This window comes from Malurus melanocephalus, unplaced genomic scaffold, assembly GCF_030028575.1.
Source record: "Malurus melanocephalus ecotype Western Australia unplaced genomic scaffold, MMel_1.1 scaffold_447, whole genome shotgun sequence".
Taxonomy (NCBI): domain Eukaryota; kingdom Metazoa; phylum Chordata; class Aves; order Passeriformes; family Maluridae; genus Malurus; species Malurus melanocephalus.
This window is the reverse complement of record NW_026623679.1, coordinates 553676-572892: the sequence shown is the minus strand read 5'-3', so window position 1 is coordinate 572892 and position 19217 is coordinate 553676. Positions and strand designations below refer to the sequence as shown.

The following is a 19217-nucleotide window of genomic DNA, read 5'->3' as shown; positions in this document are numbered from 1 at the left end:
TTTTTTTTTTTTTTTTTTTTGTCACAGAAGCAATTAATTGGTGTCCACAGCCCCGCAACAGGAGCCTCATGGCATCCACGTGTGTTGGAGGAATGGCAAAGAGCCTCTTCTCTGAAAGAGTTTTTAATTACAATGGATAAACAAAGCACACTCTGCCACTTTAAATCAGGAAAACTGGGACATGGAGAGGCTGACACTGACCTCCCTTGCTCCCAGGAGTCTCTGCTGTTATTCTGAGATATTTTATGCCCTGCAAGATGAGGAATCTGCTCCAGCTTGGAGTCCCACCCAGTGCTTCCAACACCAGCAGCTCCCAGAAGGCATTTACAACACTTAAAGCACCTAAAAGTGCATTTACCTCCTCCTTTGTGACTTCAATCCTTTTCATTTCCGGGCAAACCAGCAGACTGTGTTTGAGGTGRGTGAGCAGCCACAACTCAGGGCTCTGGGTGTCCCCTGGAGCCCCCTGTGTCCCACCTGGWGCTGGCCCTGCACAGCTCAGAGCAGCTCTTGGTGGCACTGAGGACAATTACACCACGAGAACTGAGGGGTGGAAACTGCTGGAATTAACTTTGCACAGTTAATTCAGGATTGATCCTTGAGCTGTCACAGATTAAAGCTTTCAAGCCCAGAATGCATCCATCAACCATCCAAGGGCTTTGCCCATGCCAGTKGAATTAGTCACGAAAACAAAAGGAATTTTAGGTTATTTTAACTCCTACAAGAGTTCCTGGTGATCACTAGAATGCTGATATTTCAAACTCTTTCAAAGAACAGCARTTAAAACAAATACCTGGATATTTTTTGCCCCATGCAGTCCCTGCATTACATATCCTCAGTTAAGCCTGAACTCTTCACTCCAGCTCAGTTTTCACCCTTGGCTGCAGCTCTCAGATGATGTTCCTGCTTTGGGGGAGCTGTAAAATTTCTGCCTCACAGATCCTACTGTACATCATCTTGAAATAAAACCACTTGGATGTATTTCAGCCTCCACCCATTCCACCTTGGCTGAAAAGCAGCACTCAGGCGGGGCTCTGCCAGGGCTGTTTTGGAAGGAATTTTAATTAATTGCTTTGTGTACAATTTCGGATTTAGCAAAGGCTCATATTTCAAAGCCATCAGCATGACAGTGTCACAAAGGGGAAGGAGAAATAACCCACTGAAGCCAACATCCATAAAAATGTGAAAGAGCTTTGGTAAATTCTGAATGATAAGCATAAAAGGAGACCCATGAGAGACTAAACCTTCTCTTGCACMGTGACTATTTTGAGGTAAATCAGCATGATTATTCCATTATAAACTACTTTTGTTTCAGAAGTTTTGTCCTCCTAGCCATGGAAAATCTCTCCAGGTCTATYCTTGTTTAGGATCTTGGAGAGAGAGAGCAGAACTTTCCAAACTAAACAATGAGTTTGGCTCTTTTTCAAAGCAGAGTAAAAGTTCAGGGAGAGGAGGTGGTCTTTTTGCAGTATCAGTAACACCTTTGATGAATGAAATATTAAATATACCGGGCAAATCTCATGAATTAAATGAAAAATTAAGTCAGCTGGCAGAGATACAGCAGGGAGAAAATGACTGCTGAAAACATGCAATAATTAAACATGGGTGAAAAACAGACCGTGTGATGAGGTGCCTGCAATGCCAGGACATGAAACTCGGCAATGCAGAGGTGCCTCCCAGTTTCTGAGCCCTGCAGACTCCTGTGATTTATGTTTCTTTGGAATTCCCTGGCTGATGGTGAGGAAAGCAAAGGAATCCTGCCTGAACACACCACTGCCACTGCGATGGAGAAAAGGAGAAAGGGAGGAAAGAGGAAAGGAGAAAGGGAAAGGGAAAGGGAAAGGGAAAGGGAAAGGGAAAGGGAAAGGGAGAAAGGGAGAAAGGGAGAAAGGGAGAAAAGGAGAAAAGGAGAAAAGGAGAAAACGAGAAAAGGAGACTCAGAGGTGACCATATCACTCTCCACACCTGCCTGAAAGGGGCTGTGGTCAGGTGGGGTCAATCTCTTTCTCCAGGCAGAGCTGGCAGAATGAGAGGATGCAGCCTTGAGCTGCACCAAGGAAATACGGGTTGGAAATCAGGAAAAAGTTTTTTACAATAAGAGTGATAAAGCACTGGGATGGTCTGCCCAGGGAGGGGGTGGAGTCACCATCCCTGGATGTGTTTAACAAAGATTGGATGTGGGGCTGGGTGCTGTGGTTTGGTTGAGGTGTTGGGCATGGGTTGGACTGGAAGATCTTGAAGGTCTCTGCCAATCCTGGTGATTGTGTGACTCTGGGCTTCTGTGACTCTCTGATTCTGTGATTGATTCTGTGATTCTGTGGCTCTGATTCCATCAGGAGCAGAGGAGCACAGGGGAGATCCAGGCATGAGGGAATGGCACCATGCTGGAGTTTGGGGGAGCTGAGATCATCCCTCAGCTCTGGCATTTCAGCCCAGCCAGTTCTCACCCTGATTTCTGATAAGGCTGTGGGGGACTGGCACCCTAAAAAAGGCACAAATAACTGATCCAAATTCCTTAATTCTTTCTGTATTTTCAGGTGTTCCTCTAGGGAGATTCTTCAGTTTACCCCTATTAAAAGTGTTTCTCTGCCCTCAATTTTTCTCCCTAAATTCTCTTCATGTCAGAATGTCTTAATTCTTTTAATGTATCACCTGGATTAGAGGAAGCCCCAAGTGTGTTAAATAACAGGAGCCAAGTGGCTACAGCTCTTAATGAGATTTAATCACAGTCACCTCCTAAACAGGTCCCAGGTGGGGACAAGATTGGTGGTGAAAAAGGCAAAGGAAAAGCTTTTGGAAATGGCTCAACCTGGCTGGAGCAGAGCTGCTCTGACACAACCACCGTGGTGTTTAAGGCAGAATTCACTCTCCAGGCCAAATATTTGTAGGAAAAACTCAGACCTCGAGGCTTTGCACCATCTGCCACCAACAGGTRTGCCAAGCACGAGGAAGAATTCACWTTTACAGGATCAGAGCCYRAGGAAGTGGCATCTGCTGGGTGCTGTGGTGTCCCAGCTGCCCCTGGCTCGTGCCACAGCCCTGCAGCTCTTCCAGCAGCTGTTTAAATGGGAAGCATCCAACGTGGAATTATGTAATAAWTACATATATAACCATCCAGCCTCGGGAAGAAACCACACCAAAACCAGGAATCCAGAGCTCTTAACTCAATTTTGGGACCACCAGATTTAATCAAATTACTCACATTAAAAAGGAGTGAAGGTAATTGCTGAGTGACTTTGCTGCGTGGTGCGGAGTTAATCAGACCACACTCGGAACGTGCTGTTTAATCTCTCATGTAATTTGCTGCTAAATGTGGGTAATTAGAAACAAATAAATGATGCATCTCGGTGTGAGCCACAGATGTGCTGCGTTCCAGCATGGTTATGAGCTCCTGACTGGGGATAACGGGGTTTAAACCAAAGCCCCAGCCTGGATATTGCCTTTTAGTCCTTTTGACTTCGAGAAGTGCAGGAGTCTTTCCTTGGAGAGCTTGTCCAGCAAAAGTGTGCCAGGATGGGGAGCTGCCCATCACGTCCTCCTCTTTGTCACRGGAGCTTTTTCTTGACTCCCAGACTGAAATCCCAAAGTTTGCTGGAACCCCAAACTTCCCGAGCAGGAATGATTTCCTCAAGACATCGATGCTGTCCAATATCAGGTGCTAAATGCCCTGAGAGCCCCGAGACACCACAATGGTGTCACTCCTCATACATCAGGGAGGGATTTGTGCCACCTTTTGGCACAGGCTGAGCTTTGGGAGCGCTGTGTGTGACCCCACAGGCGTTCCCAGGGCTGTTCCTGGCTGCCAAGGCTCCGGGCACACAATGGGAGCTGGGAGTGAAAACCAGCCCTGTGCCAGAGCTGGCTGCCCCAGCGGGGCAGTGGCCCAAAGGCAGCTCCAGCCAGCAGCTCTGGAGAGCAGGCCAGGCTGCCTGGGAGCAGGAAAATCTGAATTTCCATACGTGTTCCATCCCAGCCGCCGAGCAGGACGTTGGCAAAGCAGATGCCGGGCCAAGGGGAGGAGGATAAAGCRTTTCCCTTGCAAAGGTTTATTTTGGGTGTGAGTTGGAGTCTGAATTCCTGGGCTGGAGCAATCCTGGGGATGAGGTCATGTGCTCCCTGAAGGGGCTTCTTTGTAGCCTGTGTTAGTTAGCAACGCTTTTTCTCTTATCAAGCATCTGATTAAACTCACAAAAGAGGGGTCTTTAAAAAACAGGCTCAGGCACAGTTGAGAAGCGAATAAATAAATTGGGTTGGGTAGGTTTTTTTTTTGGTTTTTTTTTTTTTTTTCTTTCTTTTCATTTTACCCAACAGGAAAAGGCAAGAGGAATAAGATGGGAAAGGGGCAAAAGAAAGGGATTCGTTGTTCTGAGGAGACAGAACAAAGGTCTTCATCTATTTYTAAGATTTCTCCAGAGCCCAGCCATGTGGCAGACACCAGTTRCACCCATCCYTGYGGCAAATATCCCCTGGGAGGGTCCYAGTGCAGCACCCAAATGGCACCRACCTCCTTGGAGCCATCCCTCACCTCTCTGTGCTGGACAGACACAGCACCCACCTCCTGCAGCAGTGAAATCCCTCACCAAAATTGGCCTTTGGTTCCATTATGGCACAAATTTGACTCCAATTTTTATTTGACTTGAAGAAAGGCTTGGCTGGTTTGCACTGATTCCTCTGTAAGCACTCAGAGATATTTATAACTTATATCTGCTCTACTTTTTAGAAATACAGTATTTCAGATCATTTATTTGGTGGCATCTGTGATCCCTTACATGAAAAGACAAAAAATTGTCTTTTTTTACTCTCATTCTGTATAATTTCATTCAGTATTTCTCTGTCCTCCCTATTGGATATCCAAAAAAAAGCAAAAAAACAAAGCATAAAAGTTGTCTTTATGAAAGGACTGGAGCCAAGTGATGAAAAAGTAACAGGTACAACTGGCTGAAAGTTTTTAAGTTTTTCRCAACAGATTTTGTCATTGAAAGATGTCATTTTTCATTTGATTCTGAAGAATCAGCAAAAAGAAAACTGAGAGAGAGTCAGCAGCATTTCAGGAGTTCCTATKCTCGAAAAAAAMAAAAAAAATCCCTGACAAATCTTTTTGAGGAAATCTTTGAAACCAGTAATGGCTGGCTTTGAAGACGATGGCCTGCTTGAGAGAATAACCACCCCAATCATTTCTTCAAAAGATTCCTGCTCCTTTTTCTAATAAAACCCAGAGCAGCCTGGCCTTCAATTACTGAGTGAAAATTTATGAAAGTGAACCCAYGGTGCTCGTGCTCTCCTGCACCTCAGGACAGAAGAAAGAGAATTAATCTSGTGTTCACTCCCATCTCTGAAAGCTCAGAGTTGTGCCCATCAGGGAGTAAAACGTGTCAGTGCATTTTCAAAYGCCAAATTGAATTTTCAGGCAGCAAAATACTTCAAAAATACTGGTCCAGGAGCCAGGGGGCTTCTCATTGCTGGCTGCTCTTCCCAATTCCCTTCAGCTCATTACCATCTTCAAGGACAGGGATTCTCCTGTTCCCAAGGCAAATTCTGCTTGTTATCCCCCAAAGTATTGTAACTATGGATAAAAAACACTCCCCTGCYCCCCCAGGATGTTTGGCTGGGAATCAGCTTGGCTGGAGATGTAAAACAAACAGCTCAAGAGAGAAGGGAGCCGGGCTGGGGAGGGGCAGCAGAGGAGGCAGACACGGAGATTTCTCAGGTTTGGGATTTTCTGSTGTCTGAGACAACTCCACTTTGCCTCCCAAATGTGTCAGACCAGCTGGTGGATCTGACCCGTGGCACTGCTGCTAAAAATACATGTGTGTTATGCTTTTAAAAATTCTGCTTTTGTTGGAGGCAARAAAAGGATGAGACCATGAAAAAAAAAAATCTGCTGAATGAGTTCAAGGGAATAAAGCAGCCTGGAGAAGGTTGGCTGGAGCAATGTCTGACTCGTGGGTTTTRTTGCTCTTTCCTCGAGGTGCAAAGCCCAGGAAATGAAAAAGCTGCACCTATGAAATGCAGAGGGTTTTTCTTACAAATTACGTTGATTCCCTTTAGGATGTGAGGAGGGGAAACTCTGAATGTTGAGCTGGAAAAGCCAAACAAATGTTCATTTGGAGTAATCTGATTTTTCAGAATATATTTCAGCTCACATTTCCAACAGTGGCACGTGCATGGGTGGGATTTTGGTCGTGGCTCTCAGGCAGAATAAGGAAARGAGGGAATTCCTCTTGGATTTGTCCTGCAGGGACATGTGGAAGGTGATGGCAGGGAAGGGACCTTGGTGAGGAAGATGAAGTCTCCTTTTTAATGAAATCTGGGAGTAAAAACTGCCACATGAGCTTCCCAGGGAGTCTGTGCTGATGGGGAAACCTAAACTGGAATAAATTAGGAGGTGAACCAATAGGACAGCCAAGGATTATGTTCCCCTTGGGGCTGGAGTTCAGGGGAATGGTGAGGTGCAGAATTAAGGTGCCATTGCAAAGTGGAAATCAACTTTTCCCAATGAATGGATTCCCCAGGCTTGGAAAAACTACATCTCAGTGATAAAGGCTGAGATAAAACCTTCCTGACCAAAGGTTTGCCATCGCCAATTCTTCCATAACAAGAGAAATGGACCTAAACAGAGCTGGACCCATGGAGTTCCCACAAAACCTTGTGCTCTCAGCAGAGACCCCAGAAAGTGCCCACAACCTCGGGGTCAATGGTGTGGTCTCAGGGCTGGGGACTGTACCTCAGGCACTGAAACTAATCTGAAATTATTCCATAAATCACCTGCTGTGCCACTGGTGAAACCTCACAGGGCCAACATGTGTCTCTGTGAATTAAATATTCCAAGAATCTCACAGGAAAGGTGCTGTCAGATCCTCATTTCCATAATTTAATATATTCCTGAGGAGTGCTGTAAAATGGTCAGCAAATACGTCATTAAAAAGCGAAGAGCTGGGATGTGATCCCTGCAATGGAGGAGAGAACCACAGACAGGAAAATCWGCAGAGCTGCCCCAGCCCTGGGGAACAGCACAGGAGGGACCTGGAGCTGCTGCAGAGAGACCAGGGGAGGCACCAGGGGATCAGAGGGATGGAGCAGCTCTGCTGGGAGGGAAGGCTGGGACAGCTGRGGGTGCTCACCTGGAGAGGAGAAGGTTTTGGGTAATTACAGCTTTCCAGGACCTGAAGGAGCCAACAGGAAAGACAGAGGGAGATGATTTACAAGGGATGGAGGGATGGAGCACCTGGGAATGGCTTCCCACTGTCAGAGGGCAGGGTTAGATGGGATATTGGGCAGGAATTGTTCCCTGGGAGGGTGGGCAGGCCCTGGCACAGGGTGCCCAGAGAAGCTGTGGCTGCCCCTGGATCCCTGGCAGTGCCCAAGGCCAGGCTGGACATTGGGGCTGGGAGCAGCCTGGGACAGTGGGAGGTGTCCCTGCCATGRCTGGGATGGGATGGGAAGAGCTTTGAGGTCCCCTCCAACCCAAACCATTCTTTAATTCCCTGAAATGTCTTTGCTCTGAAGAAAGTCTGATCCAATGTGCAGCACAAATGCACAGAGCCACACAACTGCCTGAAATTCTGGGGTAACAACAGGAAATTGCAGATTTGCTCYGAAGCCAAGAGGATGTGCCAGGCCAATTACTGGAATAAGAAGATGAACCCATGGAAACAAATTACAAGGTTCCCAAAAGCCACAGAGAAAGACAGCAGAGAATCTGAGAAAAATCTGCAACTRACCCCAAAAACCTGAGTCCAGCTAATTTTCTTCTGTCTATTGAAGGTSCTTTAATTTCTGGACATTTTATGGGGTCAGAGGGATAATTCCCACACATGTGCCCAATCCTCCTGCCCCTTGGGGTGGCACAACCCCAGTGATTCGCCCCTGCAGACGGAAACTGCAGGAGAATCCTTCATCCAGCTCTGGCCACRGAAGGAATTTCACCCCAGCCACAAGAAACAGCCTGGTTATTTCACAGAGCCGATTTTTCAAATGTGTGACACACAAACTGCAAAAAGAGAAGCGGCAGGACGAGAGGTTACCATGGGAAAACTCACACCAAACCCAGCTGGTCTCACTCAYGAGGCACAAGTTAACAGAGAATTCAGTCTGCCCTCGGAGATTGTTTTGTTGTTTTKKGGGKTTTTTTTGAGGGCTCGGACACTTGAGCATCAATTTCTGGAAATGGGAGCTTGGAAAAGAGAAACAAACGCAGCAGGTCAGTGGGGTGCTTCAGAGCTGCATTCAGGCTCCTGGCAGGGGGCTCAGCAATCAGCCAAGTGGAGCAATTTGCTGCAAACTCAGGAGGGGAAGGGAAAAAAAAAAAAAAAAAAAAAAAAAAAAAAGCCATCTGCTAAATGCTTTTTTCTGACATCTGCAAAGCAACCTCTGTCCTTGCTGTAGTTGTCAGATAGAGCCTGGACAAAAATCGTGGATTAGGAACAGCAGGACACACCAGAGATGGGAAGAGCAAAGACAACAATGGATTTGGAAGAGCTGGCACTGTTGTAAAAGSGGAGCAGAGCTGCAGAAATGGGTCACATCTGTGGAAAGCAGAGTGGATGGGTCACACCTTCCTTTTGCCTGGCTTCTGCCTCACCCCCTGCCTGCATTTCCAGCATGGGGGGGACTTGCACCCATCACTCTCTGAAGACACAGCAGAACCTTGGGTTGATGAATGGGAATTAAATCCGGGCCATGGCAGAGTTGCCACAGCCACGGAAGCCTCAATTAGTGCCTTTTCCAACATTAAAAACCCCTTTTTTCATAGCAAAAGCAACTCCCGTGCACCATCTCGCAGCAGAAATCACTGCTGCCTCTCAAGTAGGTCCTGTACCTTTATTTAATAAAGCCTTTCCTAATAGCAAAAGCATTCGCTGGGGCTCTTGGCTTTTCCCCGCTCGCAGCAAAGACGCGGAGCTGGAAAAGATCGCCGCTTTTCTAAACTTGTCTTCGGAAAGTTTCTCTGCCAAGTTACACTTTGTCAGGAGCTCATTATTTTCCGGGTAGACGTTGGAGGCTTTGAAATATTTCGAGGGCTTTGCTGATGCCGTCGCAGACCACGAGGTTTGTGCGCTTTCTCGCATGAATCACGGCGACCCGTGTTCCTTCCACACACCAAGCTCTGTTTCATTTCCACACCCTTCTCCATGCTGCTGCTTCCAAAACCACCTRAACATTTTCCAGAGCCCGTTTCCCAAARTTCTAGGTGGTTTTGGGATGAGATGGGGAGAGCAGAAATTCAAGCGTTCTGAATTTTCTTCCCTGCTCCTTTCATGCCAAGCTGGAGCGGTTGAGAGCAAAGCAGCAGCCAGAGATGGGAACTTGGCCCATTGGTCTCAAAAATTCAGGGTTTAGGTATCAAAAATCATCTTTTCTACTGACAGTGAGAGGTARGAAATAAGCCATCAATGCTATTGATAAATATAATAAGAATAGGTGAATGAATAGCTGACCTGCTATTAAAAAAAGATACCAAATTGATACATTTGTCAAAAATATCTGTAAATATAAATATCCTTAAATAYAAATATCCTTAATCTGTGCAATAGAAATAAGATCTTTTATATGAATGAAAAACTAGTGACATATTAAACAAATACATGGTAATAGGCACTGMGACAGCATTTGTGCAGCACCTCTGAGGAAGCTGTTTTTCCAATTTCTCCTGGAGGTCAGGAGGAAGAGGTTAGCCAAAATTCTGCTCCACACAGCCAGCCCCATGCTTCTCCACATTTAAAATCATTTCAGCTGAGGGAATGTCACGTACAGAGGCAAGAGAGGTGGAATTCTTCTCTTTTAATGGCTTTGCTGTTACTGAGAGCACGAACAATTTCCATTTCCATTGGTCTGGAATAACAGAAGGTATTTAATTGTACGGGTTGCTTCAGATGATGTTGGTCAGCAGGATACTCCCAGAATTCATTATGAATATTTGCATGGGGTTTCTAATTTTGCTCTGATTTAACCATACACTCATTCAAATTACTCAGGACTCAGCCATAAAAGCCTGAACTCATTCCTGGGGACCAGAATTATCATTCCTTGCCTGCTGTCATTAGAAGACTTCAGGATTTGTTTTAAAAGAAGCTGAGCAAACAGATGGGTAACCCTTCACCAGGCACTTCCTCACTTTTAAACCGATTATTAACTTCCCTGCRTGGCTTTTCCTCCCTGCTGGAGCTCCTCTGTCCTTGGTACTAGCACCTCAAACACGCAGGAATGCACTCATTTCTCCAACTCACAGGACCACAGAAGGAGTTCCTTGAAATCTGACTTCCAGTAATCGCCCSCGGGGCTGCAGATCTGCCTGGCCTAGTTCTGTCACATGTGGTAGCATCAAGAATTTGCATCTTTGGCAAGCCAGGGAAGGGTAGCAGACTCATGCTAGAGAGAAATGCATCGTGAGGAGAAGACGGAATGAAATCAGCCACGGCTTGGCGAGGCAAAATGAAATATAAATGAGATTTGCGAGATATGAAACAAATGGAGTRCAAGGCGCTTGGAAAAAGAGAGGAGAGCTTGTGAAAAGTCCGGTCTGGGGATGTTTTGCAGYGCTCTGATGCAAAGCAGAAGCCCTTATGTAATGTAATGGAAAACACAGCCATAAACACAGCCCTGAGCGGTGATCAGCGACTGAACTCGGACAAAAATCCACGCTGCCGCTTCAAATGTCAGCAAATTGGGCGCTGTCACATTAATGGGAGGCTTGAGAGACCCGCACCACACCGCTCTGCCCTCATTCTCTTAACTCACAGTGAACCTGCCTGCGCTGGAGGCAATTTGAGCTGGGAAGTGATGAAAGGAGGGCGGTGGAGCTCAATTATCCAGCAGCAGATCCCGGTGAAATCAATGCCACCGTGTCACTGGAGAGTTTGGCTGGCAGCCCCCAAAGCCTGCCCGGGAGAGAGCCATCCCTCAGCAGGGCAGGCTGGGGGGACAGGGGACAGCCAAGGGTCACTGTGCCCATGAAAAACGCTTGGTGGGCTCTGATTCCTGCTCTGCCAGGCCGGGTTTGTCCCCTGGAGCAGCGCTCCTGACCTATTTGAGCACAGAGCAAACTGGAGCAGCCCGAGGCACCCTCTGCACAAAGGTGTCATTAAGGCGATGCCCAGCATGGGTTTACAGGGACATCCCACACTCCCTATCAAAGGGGATTAAATATTGCTCCTGTCAGCAGGAAAAGCTCTCTCCCAGGTGGAGTTGGACACCAATGACTCCATTTTTATCTAGATTAATGTTTAATTAAATTAAGGCTCCTTTTTCTTTCCATTTGTTACTAGGATGTTGGATTATAGGATGTATAGGGTGTATATAAACCACAGAGTGATGGGAATYGTGGATTCCTCCTCTCTGAAATTGTTCGAGGTCAGGGATTAGAACAACCAAAAAGGTGTCCCTGCCACATGGCTGGCAGGGATAAACTGAATAAACCGAATTTCCTTCCTTCTGCCAGCAACCCTGTCAAACCCCAACATGCTCCTGCTGAGACAAATAAACAATATATGAAATAACAGCCTGGGAGTGACCAAATAAAGCACCAAACAATGCTGGTGCATTTGGGAATGGTGCTGCAGGATTTCCATCAAGCCTGGAGCTGCGGTCTCCCGTGATTGACTTGCTAACCTGTGAAGTGGCTAAGCCGACATCACCATTAACACTTGGCACTGGAAATACAAACTCCCTGGCTTGGAGGTGGTATATCCTCCTCTAAACACTCCACTTGGCCACCAAACTGGAAAAATAGATAGGACATCCATCAGGAGCGCTCACCATGGGAAATGCCAGTGGTTTTCTTTTTTTTCCTGGAAACTGTTTACATGGCCAAAAGCCTTCAATAAGAAAAACGACCTGAGAAGTTTCCCTTCRCATGGATCCTGTTCTGCCGTGCCTTGTGGCCCACAGTGTGCGCCATTCATCGGGAGTCAGCCTTGAATTACTGCCCTACAAGCCGTGCAGGAGGGAAGTACAAGCCACAAGCAAAGGGAAAATATGCATTACACCAGCTCTGGCCAAGAGGAATGGGCTGCCTGCGGATCACAAGCTACCTTTATATCTTTCTTGGCATGGACCTTTGTCCCCCAGCACAGAGGAGCTATTTAGGAGGATTCAGTGGATGCAGAATGGGCTTTGCAAAGGGACCGGGAGGAGCAAAGAGCCAGTGCAGAGTGGCCACTGAGCTCCTTTCGAGCTCCTGACAAGGTGAAATCCTGAGGCTGAGGAGGGAGATGACCACCAAGGGCTTGTGCTGGAGTGCTCAGCACACACTCAGAGTGACCTTTCCTGTGCAAATCAAGGCTTTTCAGCACAGCCAAGAGGCACAAAGCCACAAACCCCAGAGGGCTCAGCCCGCAGCCGCCTCTCTCATCTGCTGGCCCTGCATCATGGGTTTGAGATAAACCCCAAGCTGACCCACAAAATCTGCCTGTTTCCAGGTCTTTTCATTTCTTGGCAATGGAAAGTGAATTTATTTCTTGAAAATAAAACTTTTTTAGCCCTTTTCCAACCCTTCCTCAGTGGCGGAAATAACTCTTCAGCCAGTTCTGGTGGGCACACAGGGAAAGGATCTCACAGTTTAATTTTCGTGTGCACGCAGGAGAAGAAATTTATGTTCCCTTTTAGCTTCATGCTGCCAGGATGGTGGAAAAGAAGATAAATTTAAAGAAGAATCAAGACTGTTTAGATTAATATTCTGGTAAAATCCCAATTTTACAACAAAATCAGCATTTGCAATTTTAGTCTTACGAGCTTATCAMGTTCTGGTGAATTTTGGGCAGAGTTACAGCAAAACCCATTACCATGGAATTTCCCCAGGCTCTCCATCTCAGCCTCCTGGAAGGCTCCTGGCCAATATCTCTCCACACACAGCCATGGGAAGAGGCAGCCACTAAAAAACAGACCTTTGTTGTGCCGGGGATTCAAGCAAGCACTTTTGGGAAAAAAAAAAAATAAAAAAAAAATCTGTATTTAAGATTTCTGTCCTCCCCCCCTGCACTTTCTTCTCAGTTGCTGCAGAGAATATGTTTCCTGAGCATGAAACAATATCATTTTTGTGGGGCGGCTTGGAAAGCGGGCGCTTGTAGGAAGCGAAGAAAGGTCCCTTTCTCTCGGCTGGTTTTTGGGGAAAGGGCTTTCTGTGTGAGTAATCTTTCAAAGTAGGAAGCAGAGCTCCCCCATTGCTCGGGAAGAATGGACCTCCAGTGGGCCAATATGTGATGGATGACTGAATGCAAACTTGGCAACGTCGCCCTCCGCTCGCCCAAGAATACAAAATGCCGCCGCCTATTCGGGGCTGGGGCTCTCCCCGTGCAAGTCCTGAAAAGTTGGCACCAGCCCACCTTGGTTTAATTGAAAGTGCAGACAATTAAGGATGGGAGCTTGGAGGAATTCCTCGCGACGAGATCAGCCCGGGGTGGGTTTGTCTTGGGTGATTGGCTCATGCATAAGCCAAACAAAAAGCATAAACGGGGAGTTATTTCGCCTTGAGTCTACAGTCTGTGCAAGCAAAATCTCACATTGGTTTAYGAGGGGTTTGTTATGAGGTGTAATCATCCTAATTAGTGTTATTCAAATCCTACATAATCATTGAAGGTATAGGTGGGGTTTTTTTCTTGATTTTTTTTATCAGCAACAGGAGAGGCAGCATATAGGAGAGAGGTGCATGTAAAAATCCAGAAAAATCCTACATTACAAATCTTACATTAAGGACAATTCCAGTTTGAAGAGCACATCTATCATTCATTCAATGCTAAAATGAGACACTGAATTATTCCAACCTTTCCCTTTCAGCAGGACATTCCCATCTATTCCTAATTTCAATGGCCAGAGCCTTCCTGCAGGTCCAGAGCCATCGCTGGTCAGGCAGGATCACGGTGACTCCTCCTCCGCCTGCCCATTCCACACCRTGCAGTTACATCATGCACTGGAGGATTTCAGGAGCTGGAAGGATGCCCAGCCTCTAACTTTTCCCACATGTGGAAGGCTTTTAACTGCAGCTCAGCCTGGCCAGAGGGTCAGACACACGAGTGGACAGCGAGCACCAAGGGAGAGGAAGTTTCACACTTGCAGAAACCCTGAGCTGGATGGAAACAGTGACAGCTCAGSATTGTCCCTCAGGATTGTTCATTTCTCTGTTTCCAGCAGTCCCTTTCCTCAAAGAACTGCCTTCTTGCTTCTTTTTTCTCTTCAATATACAAAAAAATTTTTTGGATAGCTAATAGGAATCACAAGTTCTTTGTGAACATGAGCATCACTTACAAACCTCTTCACTCCTAATACAGTCAGGCCCWAAAATGCTGGAGCAATAATTACAACATCAACTTTTAACAGACCCCATGACAAACCAACCRAAGCCATGGCCAGCAAATCCACTTCAAAATCAAGCAGTTTAAGGAACTAAATTGCCTCTTATAAACTCATAATTAATCTGTCCCTTATTTTTCAGCTCTTGGCCTCAAGTTATGACATTTCCTGTCCAGAACTCATTAGTTACTAATCCTGTAATTGTTTGCACCGGTTTTGAATATTTCTGAGCTTGGTAGATGATGAAATATGAACTTTTTTCATTTTGATTGCTGTCTTCCTTAGTTTCCCACTTCAGCAACAAGGATTTTTTCTGCAATATGACATCAGCAGCTTCCTTAAAACCACTAAAGGCAATTATTACATTTCACAGTAGTTTCAGACTTGTGCAGTTTATAACCACAGAGTTAGACCCAAGATCAATCGTTGAGCAGGGCATGCTAAGCTCACACCAGGAATTAAGTCTGAGAGAATGCATTTTGGTAAATCAGAGCCCAGTTTTAAAGCCCTATATCTCAAACTGCCACAGCTCCAAACAAATACCTTTTATTATTGGAAAGCTGAGATTTTGGACTATCCTGGGATGTAAATCATCCACTCCTAAGCCTGGAGTTTTATGAGCCACTGGACCTTAAAACTGTCAGTGGCCCTTCAGCTGAGCAGACTGCGATGGCACGAGGCCAAGGAAGAATTCATCAAATCAAGGCTTCAAATGAGAGAAATTGTTGAGCCAGTCTGGATTTCTGTGGCACAGAGGCAGGACAGGTAAATGAGCAGCTGATAACAGAGCAGACATTTGATCTTTCTTTCCAATATAATATTCCACGTGGGAATGTGGAATATTCACTGAGGGACACAGGGCAGGATGGACACTGCTTCTCCCTTGCACCCATTCACACCAGACACCCAGTGGCCATCCCAGGATGGATAAATGCCACCAACATCCCTCAAACCTCTGCCCACAGCCTGCAGAGCTGGGTGAACTGAGACACTGTGGTGTTGAACCAGGAAAACAGCACAGAACTGCCCAAGCTGGTCTGCTTTTCCAARTGGTTTTGCTGGGAGGGATGAAAGRGTCAAAGCCCTGACTCCAAAGCAACATCAYTGTCTCACTTTTGCTTTTTATTTCTGCCTCACTCTTGAAAAGGATGAGAAAGTCCCCAAAAACACACACCCTGCCATTTAATCTCATTTTCTTATCAAGAAGTGAGACAATGCTCCAGAACCAACTTTGACAGTCTCTTTATAGCAAGTCAGAACATCTCTACCCATGAATAGTCTTTGGCTTTTTTTAGATACTTTATAAAAAGCACTAATGTGAAAAATAAGCTGAAYGTCAAACACCTTTAGAATTGATGTTATAGCAACACATTTAGTTCAGTTTGAGTGAATACTGAGCAGAAATTATTCTGTTTTAAAGAGCTGGCATTAAAATAAAGGAGAGTTTTCAAAAAGCCTCCAGCTAACAGTAAGTTAGAATTTGCAGAGCACATTTAGAGATGTYCTTTGCAAGTTCTGTCATCATTCARCATCATTATTTCAACAGATTTGCATCTGGTTGGTTTTCTTTTCCATGTGCTCATGGCCACCATGTACCTGGAAGGGATTTCTTCAGCAGAATTTCAGCTTTCTCTCCAGATGAGACCTGACATTCTCATTTGGGGGCTTTGCAGCCRATCCTCTGGCTCTTCCACAGCTCTGGAAACACTGATAAAGTAACTGCAGGGAGAGGATTAAGGGCTGGGACTTGCAAACAAATTTCTCCAGGCTGGAAGGAGCCAGAGGATAAAATTAATGAGCACAAAAGATGGGAAGYGAATGCCAGTTTGGTGTTTGGGAGAGTGAGTGTGACAGGGTCGGTGGCAGAACCTTTCATGTCCTTCCCTGAGCACAGGTGTAGCTCCTGCTCTGGGAACTCCCTGACAGCTCTTCCAGCTGCTCTCCAAATTCCCTGCCACTGAAGCTGAGCTGCAGACAGAGCAATTTTCTTCTCTTGGCTAAACGCTTTCACTTGGTCAAACTTCTTCTGAATCAATTTGTCCCTGCATTCCCTATAAGTGTAAGAAATGACCCCAAAGAGATGACGTTTCTGCAGGTTTTTCTAGGATTCAAAGGACTGTCCCCAATCCCCATTGTCCACCTCATTTTYGGACCTCTGCACCCTGGTCTGGTGGAAGGTGTCCCTGCCCATGGTTGGRGCTGGATCACCTCCAAGGTCCCTTCCAACCCMAACCTTYCCATGATTTYACAGCTTGAWAAGGCAAATGCACAAACCCAGCACAATAAAACAACCCCCACACACCCCACAACCAGGAGGTGTGTAAAATGAATTTCCAACATTTAATAAGATTTATAAAAACTAAAGCTGGAGAGAAAACCAAAGCAAACAGCRGGACAGCAAGGCTTTTACCCAGATCATAGAATCACATCCACCTCATTGATTTCTACTTTTTCATGAAGAAAATAATTACAAATATTTTCTTTATGTTTTTTTTTTCTTTTTTAATTTTATAACATCATTGTGCAGCACAACCCAACACCACCATTTCAATCTGAACACATCATTCTTTTCCATAGTATGAGACAGACTTTTCAGAAGTTTCRATGCACTGCCAAAAACTCTCTCTCCTGGTAGCCAGACAGAAAATCAGGCAGGGAAAACTCTGCAAAGGTGATGTAACACCAAGTCTGGAGTGAGTGGGTTTAACTCCTAAATGAATCTAAGCATGTTCACCTTCTCCCCAGCCAGCTTCTCCTTTTTAAGCCAATTTGAGCCTCGCTGGTAAGTGCAGACACAGTCATGCAGAAAATCTCGGAGCACCAGGGAGCGAGGAGCTGAGACACGGAGCAAGTGCCTCTGTTTTTCCATGAGGATGGAGAATTTCACCCTCCCGCTCCCAGAACCCACCCAGTCAAGCGCTGGTAATAAAATACCAGTTGGATCTTCCTTTGTGCCTCGCTCCCCGCTGCAGASTAATGTTACCGGAGTTTTCAGAGAAACTGGAGCCCGCTGGGGGCGGGGAGGAAGGTGACAAAGGCTTCGGGGAAAAAAAAAAAAAAAAAAAAAAAAAAAAAAAAAAAAAAAAAAAAAAAAAAAAAAAAAAAAAAAAAAAAAAAAAAAAAAAAAAAAAACCAGTGTGGGGACAGCAAATTAACGGCGGGGAGGGCCCGGCTCTGCTCAGGTCACAGGCGAGAGCACAAGGAGAGAAGTAACTTGGGAGGGTTAAAACTGCGAGTGGGTTTATTCTAGAGAGATGAGGATGGGGGAACATTTATAGGACTCCAGGAGCCAGGAGGAAATCCCAAATCTATTTTCCTGCYCTTCCTGACAGTTTGATTTCTGTCTGTACTCGTGTGGATGTCCAGCACCCGACCAGCACCGCTCCATTCATTCATCGGGACACACGGATGCCATTGAGACATTTCTCACATTATTGCACCGGGTAACACAGACCAACTTCGAGGCAGGCACGCTCCAATCCACAAATATTCCCCAGCAGCATCCCTGACCGTTCACCTGATTGTCACAGCGATGATGCCAGAACACGGGGCACTGCAAACTCGTGTGCGAGAAGAGCTGATTTTTTTAATTTTTAATTTTTTTTTCTTTTTTTTAATTCAGGGAGGACTTACCTTCGAGCCTCTGCCAGAGCTTAGATCCCGCTGGGAGCAGCCTCCATGAAATAAATAAAGATGCTCAAAGTCAGCTCGGGGCTCCTGACTTTGCTGCCGTCCTGTCAAAACTCGGCGCGGAGTTGGCGGTGTCTGGCGGTGAGCGGGAGGCACAGAGAGCTTTGACAGCGACGAGAACTGGTCCGAGCAGCCAGATTCTGCCGGGTTTATATAGCTGAGCTGCAAATCCCGATCCTTGGCTCGTTCCGCTGTAATAGGACGCCTGAAGGCAATTTTTTTTTTCAGTTTTGCTTTAAAGGAACAGCCTCTCTCTCTCTCTCTCTCTCTCTCTGGCGTGGCTTCTGAAAAGCGCACACGCACTCACACACGCTGTCATCCACACACACACACACACACACACACAAAAGAATTTGCATGCGATTTATGGCTAAAGAAGGAAACCCCCTGAACCATTCAAAAAAAAAGTCAGCTCGGGGCGAATGACTCAGAAAGCAGAATATTTTCCCCACGGCATCAGCGGAGTGCTTTATCGGGAGTTTTAATTCCCCTCGCCCCCGTTATTTTAACGTTGGGAAATAGTAGCGAGCTGACATGAAATCACCAGCGAGGTTTAAATTTAAATTCTAGGAATTCCCGCAGAAATTAATGTGTTTCATGTCGGTGTGAACAGCCCCCACTCCGCTGGAATCAACTGCAAAATTCAGATTTACACGAGCAGAGGATCTGGCATATTCCCATTTTTTCAAGCCTGGGGTGTCTTTTGCATCCTTTCGCACTCCTGCTCTGAAAAGCCGCAGGGAGAAGAGTGGGGAATTCAAGAGAAAAGTGAGCAGAATCGGAGCCTGAGTCTTTGAAAAAAAAAAAAAAAATTGGAGAGATAAAAGCCCTAAAAGGACAACACAGGAGGGATTCCCTTTCTTCTGAGATCAGATAAGAAGAGATTACGTGGCTGGCTGTGTGTAAAGATAACCCGAGCACTTTGAGGAGGCTCAGGGCTCCTGTGCTTCCCACTCCGGAGCGATCAGTGACACACAGAGCGCTCAGCTGGGACCTCTCCAGGGCTCTTTGTTGTCTCTGAGTACCCTTGAACCTGAGCCTTGTGCCGAAAAAAAAGATCACAGTTAAAGGGTTCTCATTAGGGCCGATTTCAGTCCTAGCTGACGCTAAAAACCCGGCTCTCCCCTGCCCACACCCCAGCCCGCTGCTTTCTGGGGTTTCCTTTGGGGTTTTGTGTTGGCGGGGTGGTGGCAGAGGGGCAAAAAGGAAGATTAATCGTAAACTTTCAGGTCTATCTGCCAGGA

The 19217-nt window shown here is 46.1% G+C and overlaps 1 protein-coding gene across 1 annotated transcript in view; it reads right to left on the bottom strand.

The window, feature by feature from the left end:
- The window catches only part of TNC (tenascin C), a gene marked incomplete at its 3' end in the record, with an annotated part of 31403 nt that extends 13144 nt beyond the window's left edge, over positions 1-18259 (bottom strand). Inside the window, exon 1 of the mRNA XM_057380338.1 lies at positions 17917-18259. The remainder of the gene's footprint in view (positions 1-17916) is intronic.
- Positions 18260-19217: the final 958 nt, after the last annotated feature.